This window comes from Pinus tabuliformis, chromosome 1_2, assembly GCF_031772625.1.
Source record: "Pinus tabuliformis cultivar Carrire ecotype Pingquan chromosome 1_2, CPIR1, whole genome shotgun sequence".
In the NCBI taxonomy this organism is placed as follows: domain Eukaryota; kingdom Viridiplantae; phylum Streptophyta; class Pinopsida; order Pinales; family Pinaceae; genus Pinus; species Pinus tabuliformis.
In genome coordinates, this window is record NC_142298.1 from 714,905,286 (window position 1) to 714,921,446 (window position 16,161).

Below are 16,161 nucleotides of genomic sequence, written 5' to 3' on the forward strand. Positions count from 1 at the left end.
AGAGGCAAGGGGGGCAGACACTCTCAAGGAGAAAAGTCAGATTTGCATTGCATACACTGCAAAAGAGATGGATCACATGATGCATCCACATGCAAGTTGCCTTGGGACAGAATTGAGCATGAAATAAACCAACCCAAAGGTAAAACTAATGACAAAGAGAAAGGTAAACTTCACTTGCTTACTATGTTGTGGCAAACTATAATATTGGAGTAAATGAAGACTTATTTAATGCTTCACTTGCTTCTTGGAAAAATGATTGGTTGCTTGATTCAGGAGCAACTTGCCACATGACTTTTAGAAAAGATTTTTTTGAAGAATTTACTGACAATGTTGATGGAGCAGTATACTTTGCAGACAAATCAAAACTCAAGCCATCAGGGCTTGGCACAATCAGGCTTAAATTGCCTAGTCTTTTAGACTTGTTTCTGCATCATGTTTTATATGTCCCACAGCTGAGGAGAAACTTGATGTCCTTGGTCCACATCTGCCAGCAAGGACACTCCATTTATATGATTAATGGCAAGCTTGAGGTGAGAAAAACATTAGACCACTCACTTGTCATGATGGGGATAGAAGAAAAAAGGCTTCTCAAGCTGCAGGGTACCTCTGCTCGTGCACAAAATTTCTCGTACAATTCTCATTATGAAGAAGGTACATTTCCATCAAGTTTATTATGGCATGCTAGATTTGGACACTTGAACTATGACAGCCTCCACTTGCTGAAGAAAAATTGTGTTACTGGTTTGCCTACAATTCCTAGAAAACTTAAGCAATGTGATGCTTGCATTCTAGGAAATCATAGCAAACAATCTTTTCATGATTCACATTCCAGAGGACATAGAAAACTTGAACTCATTCACTCAGATTTATGTGGTCCAATGCTTGTTCCTTTTACAAATGGAAATAAATATATGATGACATTTATTGATGACTACACCAGAATGTGTTGGGTTTATTTATTAAAGAACAAATTTGATGCTTTTCAAACATTCAAGAACTTTCATACATGGATTGAAAATGATGCACAATCTCATATTGGCTCTATTCGCATTGATAATGGAAAAGAATATACTTCAAATGAATTTGAAAACTATCTTCGCCAACATGGGATCAAACATCAAACCACTGTGCCTTATAATCCCCAACAGAACGGAGTAGTTGAAAGAATGAATAGGACAATATTAAATGTGGTGCGCTCCATGATGTTTTTCAAAAATTTAAAATTGATGTTTTGGGTTGATGCAGTTCTATGTGCTGTATATGTAAAGAATATATGTCCATCTAATGCTATTAGAAACAAGACTCCTTATGAAATGTGGTATGGGCACATTCCTTCGGTAAAACATCTCAAGGTCTTTGGTTCCACATGTTATGCCTTGATACCAAAGGTACATAGAAACAAACTTGGTGCAAGAAGTTGTAAGTGTATCTTCTTGGGGTATTCAAACACCTCTAAAGCATACCATCTCTATGATGAAGTCAATAAAAAGTTTGTTGTATCTAGAGATGTAATCTTTCTTGAATCATCCAAAACTGACAATGTTGTTGAGCAGCAACTTGATCGCTTGGATAGATTCGCAAATGAAAAATCATTTCAAGAACTTGATAATCAGATTCAACATCTTGAAGGGGGGATTCCTATATTAAATCAACTTGTGGAATCTTCTTCTGAAGCACTCTCTCCCCTGCATGAAACTCCAACAACGAATGATACTTTGAGTGATGTGATTGACAGAATTGGGAGACACAATCTTGATTCAGTCCCAACTCAATCAACGGAGTAGGCTGGACCATCTCAGAAAGGTCCCCCAAAGTGCTTAACAAAGACACTTGAAAGTGTTCATCCTGATGAGGTTGGAAATATAGGAACTAGAAATTCAACCCGGAAAAATGGAGGTGATGTAGATGACTTTGATTCACCCGTTGATATGGATGTTTCTTATGATTGTGAATTGAATTTGTCTACAGATTTTGAACCAACTTTCTTCAAAGAAGCTGCTTCTCATGATAAATGGAAAGAAGCAATGCAAAAGGAGTATGATGCCTTGATAAAGAATGACACTTGGAAGCTGGTTGATCCTCCATTGGGAACCAGATCAATTGGCTGCAAGTGGGTTTACAAGAACAAGTATAAAGTTGATGGCTCACTTAACAAGCACAAATCCAGGCTTGTGGCAAAAGGTTTTGCACAGAAGAAAGGGGTCGAATATGAGGAGACTTTTGCCCCCATAGCAAAATGGGTTACCATTCGGACACTCTTTGCCCTAACAGCTCAAAACGGTTGGAAAGTCCATCAAATGGATGTAAAAACTGCTTTCTTGAATGGAGATCTAAAAGAAATGTTTTTATGTCCCAGCGTGAAGGATTTGCTGTAAAAGGACATGAACATAAAGTATGCAAACTTGTGAAATCCTTGTATGGCCTCAAACAAGCACCGCGAGCCTAGTATGAAAAACTAATTGAGCATCTTCTGAAACTCAATTTCAAACATTATGATCTTCATGATGCAACTTTGTTTGTCAAGAGGGTTGGCAAAACAGTGGTATATCTTGTGGTATATGTGGATGATCTTTTGATGATAGGGAACAATGAGAGCTACATTGCATCCATAAAGAAGGAATTGATGAAAGGTTTTGAAATGTCTGATTTGGGCTATGTTCATTACTATCTTGGTATTGAAGTAACTCAATATCCAAAGTCCATATTCCTTTCTCAAAAGTACATTGGAGATCTGTTGAACAGGTTTGGCATGATTGAATGCAATCATTTGACTACTCCAATAGAAAAAAACTTAAAGCTCACATCCATTGAAGGAAAAGAATTTGAAGATGCAACAAAGCATAGACAACTTGTAGGAAGTCTCAACTCCTTGACTACTACCAGACCAGACATTTCGTTTGCAGTTGGAATCCTCTCCAGGTTTATGCAAAAGCCTTATGAGGGACATTGGTCTGCTGCAACAAGAGTTCTAAAGTATACATAGGTGGGCCACTTCAACTTGATTGGATACTTTGATTCAGACTTCGATGGAGACAAAGAAACTAGGGTATCTACTTCGGGTTATGCTATGAGTCTTGGATAAGGAGTTGTCTCCTGGAGATCACGCAAACAATCAGCTCCAACAGCTTACAATAGAGGCAGAATATGTGGCAGCAGCTGAGGCAACAAAAAAAGGAGTCGTCTAACGAGGCAAAGGAATTTCCCGAACAACCAAAAGTGGTTGGAATCCGAGTAAAAAAATTTCAAAAAATCTTGCAGAGGCAATGTTTGAATCGTATTTTTGATGGTGGAAATAGATTCAACACCATCAAAAACGTCTAGGACACCTAAAATTTATAAGTTTAACAACTATAACTTGGATTTACAAAAATCCTTGCCAGATTTTCTCAAAATATGACCAAAATTTCCATAACTTTGTGGGCAACTCCTCTGCCTCGTTAGACTACGCGCAAAATAAATTGTGGCTCAAGAAAATTCTAGAATATTTGCAGGTAAAACAAGTACAATAAACTCCACTCATGATTGACAATACTGCGGCAATAAAGTTGCAATCCATCTTCGCCATTGTTCCACTAATGAGTAGATTGCAGACATCTTCACCAAAGCGTTTGGAAGAGAAAAGCTTGAAATATTTAGAATGATGCTTGGACTCACCAACATCCCTTCAGATGAAGGGAGGGGGGGGGGAATGTTGACACCTAATCATAAGGATTGAGTGAACAACTGTAATTAGTATAAATAAATAATAGAGGAAATGGAGAGTCATTGGGAGATGAACTGAACAGTCACTCTCTCTTGTATATAATAATGAACAACCTAAATGAATAACACTAGTTTGACAAATCCCTTGGGTTGATCTACCTGGATTTTCCCTTAGACGTAGCGACCACTTAGTGTCCGTGAACCACCCTTAAAAAAACATAATAATCAAAACAATTTTGGAATTTAAAAGAGATTAACCCTTCATAGCATAGGTTTCAATTTATTTTCATAGATCTATTGTGATGAACAATCCAATGAATCATACATTCATAGGGAAAATATCTTCAATTTTATTACTCCACATGATAATTTTCAATTGTCTAATCCATCATATTTAAGTATATTAAATATGATTTTATTTAGCCAGCCAATGTTATCTTAATATCTTTGATAATTAGTGTTTAATGAGTTTGGCCTCGGTGGTAGTTTTTGGACTAAGGTTGTGTAAATAATGTATATACACTCCTTTACTATGATCATTAGATATCTTCAATATTTCATCCTATTATAATTTCTCTTCAATATTTCATTGTGTTATAATTTCTCATTCTAAGGTTTGATATCTTATCTCGGAATCTTCTATTAATCTATTGATTTTGTAATTTTATATTAATTTATTGATTGGTCCTTAATTTTTTTCCTCTTGTCCTCACTCCTTCTGTCTTTCTCTTAACTCTTTTGGTCCTTTCTCAACATTACCAAATGGTGCCTTGTACTATTGACTTCATCCCTACACTAGTTATTATCCATGTAATTTGTCATTTGTAACCATCTTGAAGTTGGTTTTTTCTTTACAAGTTCCACCTTGTTTTAGATGTTATTGGGCTTTAAAACACACACACACATGAACTTCACGTCTGAAAATTGATTTATACATAGGGAAATTGCACTGTAATTGATTTTCTATGTCATTATCTTAAATTTGTGTGAATGGCATTGATACATTGATGACATTGATACATCTTTGTATAGTAGAAAAGTTGAAACTTGCAGTTTCATAAAACAAATGCATCAAGGATTATACAATTGAAAGATGTCATTGTCATGGAGGGCATGTAATAGTGTTGTTGATTACATGGTAGGGCAACATATAGAATTGATCGATGGTTTGTGGTGGTTACATAAGTCATATGGATTGATCACTACCTAGAAATTGAGTGCTTTGTGTGGGATAACACATAGATTAAATTGTTTAACCTACAAATTTGGTTGATTTCACTCCCATCATAAATGTGTGTTTTCATTTATTGCAATTTCCATATATAATGAATAATATATAATTAATGAGATGATAAAAATGATGATTACAACAAAATACATTCATTGATTTGCTACCAATATATAATCAATAACACATAATTGATGACATCATAATTACAACTAAATACATTCATTGATTATGAAAATGAAAATATCAGGTGTCTTCTTAGTCTTCTTAGTTTTCATTAATCTGCTTATTATTATTTAGTATTTATTAGAGAATGATAACCCAAGAATATTTTATTTTGTGGACCTTACCGTATTACAAGAAGTGGGTGCAAGCAACACGACCATGATTATATGTTTCAACAAATGTTTGAATAAGCAATAAATACCCATGAAACAGTGCACCTTATCAAATCCATAAAAGGCCTAAATCATTAGCGCTTGAACCCCACAAAAAGCCCTGAAGTTGTGGAGCGTGAAAGTATCACAATTCTGATTCCGTTGAAGATTTATATTTATTTATATTTCATATTCTAGTAATTTGCGAGAATACAAATGAAGATTCTCATCCCAATAACAAATGGACTTGAGTGTCAAAAAATACAAGAAATTAATACAGATTTCCATATCCCGATTAAGAAAATATCGGGCTCTCAATCTTCTGCGGGCAACTATCAGAAAAACTGTTAGCTCAAACCAAGCAGAAGCTGAAGCTTGAAGCATAGTATAGAGGAGCTTGAGAAGCTGTACAAAAACAGTATTGAAGCGGACGAAACCTTGACAACGGGGATGGATAACAATATTACTTTAGTCGTTCAACCTGATTCAACCTGGTTATGGATTCACTGTTGGTTAACTTGCCCCTGAACCTAACGGGGTCCCCCTCCATTGGCCAATATGCTTGCGTTAAATGAGGACAGTTGCTCACCCGAATGAGAAGACTTCCGAGACTTCGTATTCCTTGTTGAGGCCATATATGAAGACTGGGACCCAAATGGACCAAATTCACCACCTGCATGCATGGATTGTGAAAAACCTCGACCCCTAGGTAGCCCTGTAGCATCAACTGCCGTGCTTGAATTCTTTGAGGATATGTCACACTCAAAAGGCATTTCGTCCAATGTCTGAATGAGCAAACCATAGCATGATCATTATCCATAATGTGCATGCACTTGTAGTATTGATGCATTGACGATCCATACGTGAATATGTTACAGCAGAAATTCAAAATAGCCTTTACCCTTGTGTATGTATTAAATACCAAAACGTCATGTTTTACAGGCATGATTAAATCAAGATACCCAACTGTAGTACTACAGTGTAAGGCGTTAACACAAGAGAACATAACTAAATATCTCCATAAACATAGGTTATTGCACTTACCCGTGCTGCTTGCTGTAAAACTTTGAGAATTTCCTTGCAGCGTTTCCTCTTCGTTGCTATTTCTTCCCGTTCTTGAAGCATCTCTTCAAACAAGTGCTCTCTGCAGTTACAATCATCTTACAACTAGGTTCCGCAGGAAAAAAATGTTCCAACTTCAGTTCAAACAGAGAAATATAATCTAATATACATCCCTTTTTAGCATAAGACATTGAACAGCTTGTAATACCTGTAAAGCTTCTTGATAAAGACACCATGCAATTCTCGTTTTGAATTATTTACCTGATAACAACAAATTACTACAATTTAAACAAACTGTGCCCGTAACTGTATCTCCTCACTTTAGCAGAAAGAATCACAATTTTTATGTATCACTGGCTGGCAAACATGCATAAATTACAAAACGGAGAAAAAGAACGATTTTTTATTTATTTATTTATGTAGACTGAATGCCAATGAAAAGTGCCATCTTATCTCCTTGCTGTTGAAAGACTTCTGCCAACATTAACTATTTCTGAAAAGAGCTGCATATAATCCCTTTAGGCAAAATCAAAGAAGCATGACCATAATCACGTCCACAGATTTATGGTAGGACAGTTGCAAAAGGATCGCAACAGGACAGATGATAAAAATACATATTACAGTCAACGAAATAAATACCAAGAAGTGCATGATAGCTTTAGGTACTGCATCCTGAATATTTTTCCTGACAATGTTGTAATATGATCTCAGAAGTAATTTTGTCACAGTTATTTCAACTAGCTCATCGTCTGTTTGTGCTTCACTGGGCCTCAATATAGCAGGGGGCTGACAAAAACATAAAGGGAAAAACTTATTAGTAAACAATCATATTTAGTGATAAAACACTTTGTGCAGCAAAATAGCATCATATTTTCTCTTCACAACTTACTTCATTCAACCGAATGTTGGAAAACATGGGCTCTGTGTTGTATGTAGATTCATTATATGACTTGTACACTGAAGTCTCTTTAGCAGATGATGCATGAGACCCACCACCTCCAAATATTGAAGAGATACCCCAACTACTAACAGATGTATTTCCTGTCAAGTGCCATGAAAAATGACAAGCTTTTTGAAGTTAAATGAAATTCACCAGAGCAACATTTCAAAGTCACTAATGTTTCCAGTCCATGATATAGGGTAAAATATGAATTCTGAGGAGCAAGAAGGATATATGAACAGCAATGAAGGTCCCGTACATATCGACTTACAATTTAACAATCCAGTCAACTCAAACCAGAACAATATATTCAAGGAACTTATAGCTTTCAAATAAATAAATTCAATAAATTAGCAAAAGAGAAGCTGAATCTTACCACTGCAGTTTACAGTTTAACAATCCAGTCAAGTCAAAGCAGGAGAATATTTACAAGTTATAGCTTTCAAATAAAAAGAAGAAATAAAATTTTTAGCAAAAGAGAAGCTGAATCTTACCACTGTAGTTGGAATAATTCATATATGCAATACAAAAAATGGATAATCTTCATCTACACCCCAGATGCTGTGAGAAGCAGAATATGAGATTTATCTTGAATCTCTTGTTGATAAGAAAATATATGAAATGGATTGTCAACGGTGCCATTCTGGGTTGGTGAAAGCAAGGCATCGTTAATGCCCCCCCCCCAGGGTTGGGACAATACAAGAGTGTTGGACATTGTATAAACCAAAGCAAGGCATCGTTAATGTCCCCACCAGGGTTCAAGTCTATCCAACCCCATTTGGTGTTTCTACTACCCCTTTAAGATGTAGTTTATCATTCACCAGGGTTGGGACAATACAAGAGTGTTGGACATTGGATAAACCAAAGCAAGGCATCGTTAATGCCCCCACCAGGGTTCAAGTCTATCCAATGACATGCTTATGTTTGTGCTGGTGTTAGTTATAGATGAATACCTGTGATAGTTCAATGGTCAACCTATCTAAACGGTCAACAACCCCATTTGGTGTTTAAAACCCCCAAGGGGAATGACACATCCCAAGTTAGCCCATCAACTCATAGGTGCATGATAATGATGGTTGTGGAGTGGGAAATACATTAGGGCAGGTGCCACAACCATGTGACCAGATGATGGGGGTCCAATATCTTGAGTGTATAGATGTACGGAGGGAGAAATCGTGAAGGCATGAGTTACCCCTTTACTTGGCCCATTTTTTCCACCCCTTTGATGCGCCTTTATTTGGGTGCACAGCTCAGGAGCCCAAGCTTGCTTTTGAAATTTTCCACTACCCCTATAAGATGTAGTTTATCATTCACTAGGGTTGAAACAATACAAGAGTGTTGGACATTGGATAAATCAACGCTCCCCCTGTGTTTTGCGACATGGACTAACTGCCTCTCGTGGATCCTTATCTCTGGCGATGCGATCGTTGACTAACACCTATGGGGTTTGGTCTACCGACAATCGTGATTCCCAACAAGTGGTATCAGAGCGTAGGCCACTTGTTTGATACACACCTAGCTTGTGTTGGGGGGATTGTTGGACATTGAATAAACCAATGCTCCTTGTGTGTTTCACGACATGGACTAACGCCTTTCATGGATCCTTATCTCTGGCGATGTGATCATTGACTAACACGTGGATTTTGGTCTAATGACAATTGTGATTCCCAACAAAGAGTTCCCTTTTATGGATAAAGCATTAAATGCTTAAGGAACTGGGTGATAGCTAATGAGGGGTAGTGCTCATGCTAGGCTTTTTCCCATGTGCTAAACAAATATCCCATCCATCTATTGCATTTTTTATTTTTCTTTCATTGTGGCTTTCTTATGTTTTTATCTTTCTTTTAGTTGCATCAACCTACAGGGCTAAGTTTCTAGGCCTAGATTCAAGGATGAGGATGAAGAGTGCTAATTCTAATGACCAATGACCACTAGCTTGAAGAATGGAGATGAATAAGGGGAAAGATCAGGAGTGGTAAGTATGGATTACCTTGGACATGCTACTTCAATTAGTGCTTCCCTAGTAGTACCCTTCCTAAAACTCTAGGGCCTCAAAGGAGGTTCCACTGGACTAGAGTCAAAGACTAACCTCCTATATGAAGTAAGGGAACAAAAATATAGATGAAATCGGACAATCATCCAGTTTGCCTCTTGATCCATATTAGCATGCCCATAACATTAACTGAAATATCATGATTGCAAAAATTGTTAAAGTACTTGCCAATGGATGGCCCACCTGACTGGGAGAATTCTGATTGGAGCAATAAGTGGAGGATCCTAGCATTATGTTATGATCTAATGATATAGGGTTGTTGGTTAGTTGCTGTCCAAAGAGGAGAAAAAATTTCTCCTATGGATTACCCACTAGTTTTATTGCTTACCACAAGTGTTTGTAGGGTCTGCAAGATCTATATCACAAATTTGTGGACATCATAATTTTACTCGCAGTATACTTTTTACTGTAGGTCTTGTTACCCACCACCAGTGGGTGACACCATAGGAAATTTTTTCTCCTAGATTTGTTTTTAGCCGATAGTTAACAACCTCTGATAGCCACCAATGTCGTTGATATGTTGTGCTAGTTGGTCTCTGATCCGTAAGTCAGTCATATGTCCCCTCGCCCATCTGTCGAGAGCATATGTTTGAAGGTGGACCATCCAATCCTAAAGGTATGTCTTTCATTGTGCAATTGGGTGCTTATGCTTGTTTTTCCTTCGCCACATTGGGTAATGGATTATTGGGAAGGAAGGGTTTTGACTGTAGTCTTGTTCCCTCACCTTAAATGGGGGGTTAATCCTCAACCCTAGTCCTACAGGATATCCTCTATTGGATTATAGCTTCAAGATAAACACTATTTGGGAAATTTCGATTTTGGTAGCATGGTCTTATTTTCCCATTTCATATTTTTCACTCTCCTCTACACATTACATGCCCTATTTCATCATCTTCCCTCTCTGGGTCCACAAGGCTCTAGTACTTTCCCCTCCCCTTGTCCACATGTCTGGGTCGGGCCTAGAACATTTCCTAGGAGGTTGATGCAGCTAAAAAAAAAGAAATAAAAGCATATCATGGCCACATACAAAAGAACCCATGCACATCCCAACTCCTGGTGGACAATGAACTGCCCCACCTTAAGGGGGTAATAATTGCTTATATCATACACAACATACTCTCATCTCTCGGAGCCCTGAGCAATGATAATAAAGAAAAATCAAGAAAAGGCAAAAGACAGATGAAGAAGGGTGGGAAAACAAAGGTCGAGGTAATTTATGTACCACGATTGCTCCCACCTACATTTGTACACCCAAATATGTAGACATCCCTCATTATTACCACCCTTGAACCCATGGCACTCTGCCTTGAGACCCTTGTGTCCCAATCCACCTCATCATTATCCACATGACCCCTATCACTTGAAGGATGTACCTCAGACATTATTTCCCCTTTAGGGGTGGAGAACACCTAATAGGGTTGTTTATTAGCCACTCCTACCTAGGGAGGTAACACTATTACATGCTCAAAGCCCCAAATTTGGAAGAGAAGCCCATTATGAAGTCTCATTTGTGCCCTTGATTAACAAGCTTGGTTCACTTAGATGCACTAATGAATTATTGTACCTGATGGTGAGGAGATGCATTGGATCTTATATGTAATTAGCAGGTGGTTTCATCATGGGTTGGGCAACTTAACTGGGGCCCAAGCCCACCAAAGGATCATATTGACACTTGTAGGGGATGCGTTGAGAGCCATGGGACTCTGTCATGTGATAGAGCATTATCTCATCTCATGGGCACCCTCAGTGTTAATATTTGTAGCATCAGATGGTGTTATAGTATCAAACTTTGTGGAGAGGCTAAAACACATGAGTTCTCCAAAACCCACAAATTGTTTCTAGAAATTCCATCTAGATATAGCTTAAATAAATTGATTGACCATCATTTAAATTTTTCCAAGTCTAACTTAGAAAAACTGGTTAATTAATAGTAATTAATTGAGAAAGGTGAGAATTCTCTAGAAACTCACACAAATTGACTTGGAGATGATCTCAACCATCGATTAAGTTTTAATCTTGGTCGTTGAAGTCTCAACTGGAGATTATAAGAAGAGGTCGATGGGTAGATGGAGAACACACCAGTGTAGATACTTAGTGATCAAGGCGGTTCAATTTTCCAGTGGCAAGTGATTCATTAGTGAGATTGAGCCAGTGATCGAGTAACAAGTGGCAGAGGGGCAGTTGTTGGAATTTCTAAGTCTAACTGTTAGAAACCCTTCATATACTTTTCTGATTTATTTATGCCTACTTGTTTTGATTAATTAACAAGTTATTTACCATGTAAACACTGAAAACAAATACAAGTACATGCTCAACACATTACAAATCATCAACTGAAGGAAACAAAACAAGCATACAAGTGACATCGTTGTTTTTGGATCAATGTCCCCGGAAAAACCCAATGCGGGAAAACCGGTGCAACTATCTGAGGGTTTTAATTATTAAGCAGTTTCACAATACAATCTAGGTGCCAAAACCGGCTCACCCAACAAAGAATAATGTCGGCAGTAGTACCTCTCCTTCGGAGATAAATATTTCGGTTGAAACCCTGGATAAACACTCCGATAGCTCCTAGCTCCAATCTGCCCCACGAAAACCCCAACGTCAACCTCTAGGGACTGCGTCAGCCCTTTCTGGCCCAGTGTCACCGTAGCTCGCCCTACGTCAACCTCTGGAGGCACTGCATCAGCACTTAGAGCCTCTGCGTCACCTACGCTGGCTCTCTGAGGCACTGCGCAGCTCCTGGCTGGCTCTGCGTGAGCCCTGACTAGCTCTACGTGAACCTCTGGCTGGCTCTGCGTCCCTTTCTCTCGACTTCTGCGCTAATTCTCCTGGTACTATCTCTGCCTCTCTGCTTCTGTATTCACTGCCCCTCAGCTGCAACTCTGATCACTCTTTCGACTTCCTTAGCAAACCCTGCCCTAGAAAATCGAAATCTTGATCAACTTAGTGTGTTCTCCAAGTGACCCTCAAGCCTCCTCTTATACTTTTCTCGTTGACAATTCAATGGCTGAGATTAAGTCCCTAATCAACGGCTAAGATTAACTCTGGCTTAATCCATGACTTTTGGACGCTTCTAACACAGTTTTATATTAATTCACATTAATATTTTATTTTCCCTAAGTTTAGACTTAGGGACTCTATTAAAAATATTAATTATTTTAATATCTCCCAAACTATTTAGAACCTGCCCCAACCATTTCTGGGTATTGGAGATCTCATGTGCTTTAGCCTCTCCACCAATTTTCGTGGCTAGAGCACATCTGATGCTACCCCAAATCAATAGCAGTATAGCAGACTTATGGAGGTTCCAATTTTGGAGAGGCAATGAGAGGAGGTCGTATTATTTTTCTAGGAGGCTATGCAGAGCCTCAAGAAACGCAGTTTGATTTAGTCAAGAGAGGTTGATTCAGCTTCAAGTGGCCAAGAAAATTTCCAAGAGGTCGGGAGAGTCACTTCTAGAGGTAGCAATAGGCTAGACGTCATCTTTAGATGCAGTTTCCAACTAGTGCGAGTAGCCCTGTGCAAAGGAAATGCAGAAGGGGTTGGAGAGCTAGTTTCTGAGGCCTAGTTTGTTGCAGGATTGCTTGGCGAGGAGGGTAAATTCACTCAGATATTTTTGCCATTATTTCTCTCAGATAGAAATGCCAGTTTGGCATCATTTTATTGTACTCAAAATTTTTACTAGTGCATGATAATAAAACCCTCAATTGTTGCACAAAATTTCTCGCATTGGGTTTTTCCGGGGATAATTGCCCAAAAATAATTGTCATTTTTATGTGTGTGCTAGCATTTTTCAATTCCTATTTTTGCTTTCGTATTTTTTTTTAGTGAATAAATTGCAGTGTGAAATATTCATTGTTTGTCGTAGCAAATAATTTGCATTATAATTAACCAGTTAGAAGAATAATTTCCAGTTGCTGCATTTCAAGGAATTTTTACATGGTATCAAAGGCTATTTGACAGATAAGAGGCTCAAAATTGAAGAGGAGAAATTTTGTTATTCACAAGGAGCAACAACACAAATTTTTCAAGGGGCTATGCAGTGCTTAGCCAAGCAGTGAGAATTGTTGGACATGGGATTGATTTTCTAGTTGCAGGTGGCAGGAAGGGTCAATTTGTGTAGGAAGTAATTCCAACAGGCAAAGGTGAGCAACACAGTATTTTCGTAGAGTAGATTTCTTGTCTGGGCACAGTAGGGTTTTGCAGCAGTTTGCTAGAGCAAAATCAGCGTTGGGTCGAAGAGAAATTGCATACACAAAGGGAGATTTCCCTTAAGGAGTTTCTAGTTTCAGAAATCCAAATTACCAGTTGCAGCAGGTAGATTTTTTCACTCCATGAAGGAGTGGGAATAGAAGAGATAGTAGCCAAGCAATTGAAAGAGGGAGATTTTCATCCTAGGTTGAGCTTTTGACAGTGATTAGAGGGTGCATTGAACTATTGTATTTGGAAGGCCATGATGTCCTTCTTGCTAGACGAGTATGGTCTAAAGATGTATGCAGAATGAGTTGTACCCGTGCCTACAGATGTAGACCAACTAGCTAATTACAATAAGGAGATGGATAGGGCAAAGTAGTTGATTCTCGATGGAGTTTGAGATCATATTGTATCTCACGTTGTGGCCCAGAATACAACCAAAGAAATGTGGGACGTTATTGACTCATTATATCAGAATCCTTTTGAGCAACGGAAGATGTTCCTGAATGAAAAATTGAGGAATGTTCGTATGCAGAAGGGTGAAGGCATCAACCCCTTTCTCACCAGAATTCAGGATATTCGGGATGAGCTTGCATTCATAGGAGAGTCACCTCCAACTACAGAACTTGTGTGTTTGGCCCTCAATAGTGTCATCGAGGAATGGGAGAACTTCATCTAGAGCATTCTGGGATGAGATCAGCTGCCTGGGTGGGACCAAATGTGGGTAGATCTCACACAAGAGGAGATGAGGCAAACTCTAGTAAAGAGCTCCATTAGTGGCAATAGCAACAAAGGGTCGAAGAGTGTGAAGGAGGAAGAAAATGTAGCCCTTGCATTGAAAGGGAAAGCAAAAGGTCTCAGTCAGGGACAAGGCTCGCAAGGAGGGAAGAAGAAGAAAAAGGATCTGTCCAAGATCAAGTGCTTCAAGTATGGCGAGTTTGGCCACTATAGTACTTAGTGTCCTTAGAGGAAGAAGGACAAGGAGAGCAGGATCAGGCAACAACATCCGTAGAGATCGATAATCTTTCCTCTATGCTAGAGGAAGATTTCGCCATGTATGCAGCTAGGGGCAAGGTAGAGCTTTAGTCCCATAGTTGCGCAACGTTGGGCAAGGTTCATGGAGGAGCAACAATTTCAGTTTACTCTTTACATGGATCATTACCCTTGCTACAGGGGCCCACAGGATTCAGTAGTAGGAGGGCCAGTATCAGTTGGTGTAGTCAATGCTGAGAAGTGCAAAGTAGTATTGACAACAGTGCAGGAGATTGTTATGAACAAAAATATATATAAAATAATACAAATAATATAAAATAATAATGATAATAAATAATGATTAATTAGTAACTAGTTAATGTAAAGGTATGTCCCTAAGGACATAACCATTGGTGAAGAAGTACCTGCCTAGGGTATATAAGCAAGCCCTTACCCTCATGGTATTCATCTCATATCACATATCAATTATTTATATAATATTTAATATACATTACTTGTCTTGCAATGGATGTTTATGTTTTCGAAGTATTTTGAAGCTTACTCCACTGCGTATACAAACTTTTTTCGTTACATTGGTATCAAAGTGTATACAAACATTGTTCGTTACATTGGTATCAAAGCCACATTGGTTAATCCCGACCTTGGCCATCAACTCATCGTCAATTAAGTTGTCGTAATCAAATTGTTTCGCTATAAGAGCTTTTGGAGTTTCTCCATACTACAGGCCTTTGGCAATACATTTAAATAAAAAAGAAAACGTATATATTAAAAAAAAAAATTAGGGGAAAAAGTCAAAGATCTGAATAAAAAATAAAAAACAAATTATAAAAAAATACAAAAGGTTATATATTGAAAAAATAAAATAATAGAAAAATATATTCATAAAAAAAAGAAAAAAGAGAAATCGAAAAATTAAATTAAAAAAAAAACCAACTTCCCTGGCCACATCTGACCATCGCTTTGATCCTACAACCGCCATCCACCACGGGGTAACTCGACCAAGTTAGTGGCAGCCCGAGACAACACAACCTCAGTTGTAAGTCGCAGCCACGACGGACCACAGTTTGTAGCCACAGTGTCGTCAAACCCTAGAGTCGATTACACTTGCACTATCCTAACATGCCAATTCCTTTCAGAGTATGCCCTGCTCCAACCACTGCACAAATTGTCCGTACAGTATCATTACAACCATCCACCACCAGAAATTCTGCAGCCATTTCCTACTCCACTCTTGTCAACCATTCCACTACTCTGTCTGCCAACTCACCACAAACCAACCGTCGTAGTGTGCAATTTATCCCTTTGCCATATGATCATTTAACCAACCATCCTATTTCTGTGAACGTTGTCCACCTGATTCAATTGTATGAGTTTGAGAATAACACCCGACGGTTGATCATGTTGATTTGGGGTAGCATCGGATGTGCTCTACCCACGAAAATTGGTGGAGAGGCTAAGGCATATCCAATACGCAGAAAAGGTTTGGGTTGGTTCTAAACAGTTTGGGAGATATTAAAATAATTAATATTTTTAATGAAGTCCCTAAGTCTAAACTTAGAGAAAATAAAATATTAATGTGAATTAATATAAAATTGTGTTAGAATGGTCA

General features: G+C 38.3%; 1 pseudogene across 1 annotated transcript in view; it reads right to left on the bottom strand.

The window, feature by feature from the left end:
* Positions 1-5,450: 5,450 nt before the first annotated feature.
* The window catches only part of LOC149207737 (dynamin-related protein 3A-like), a 409,797-nt pseudogene continuing 399,086 nt past the window's right edge, over positions 5,451-16,161 (bottom strand). The window contains exons 16-20 of the transcript XR_016252705.1: positions 7,259-7,410; positions 7,009-7,155; positions 6,578-6,630; positions 6,352-6,451; positions 5,451-6,092 (exon numbers count right to left, since the gene is read on the bottom strand). The product of XR_016252705.1 is annotated as a dynamin-related protein 3A-like (transcript). The remainder of the gene's footprint in view (positions 6,093-6,351; positions 6,452-6,577; positions 6,631-7,008; positions 7,156-7,258; positions 7,411-16,161) is intronic.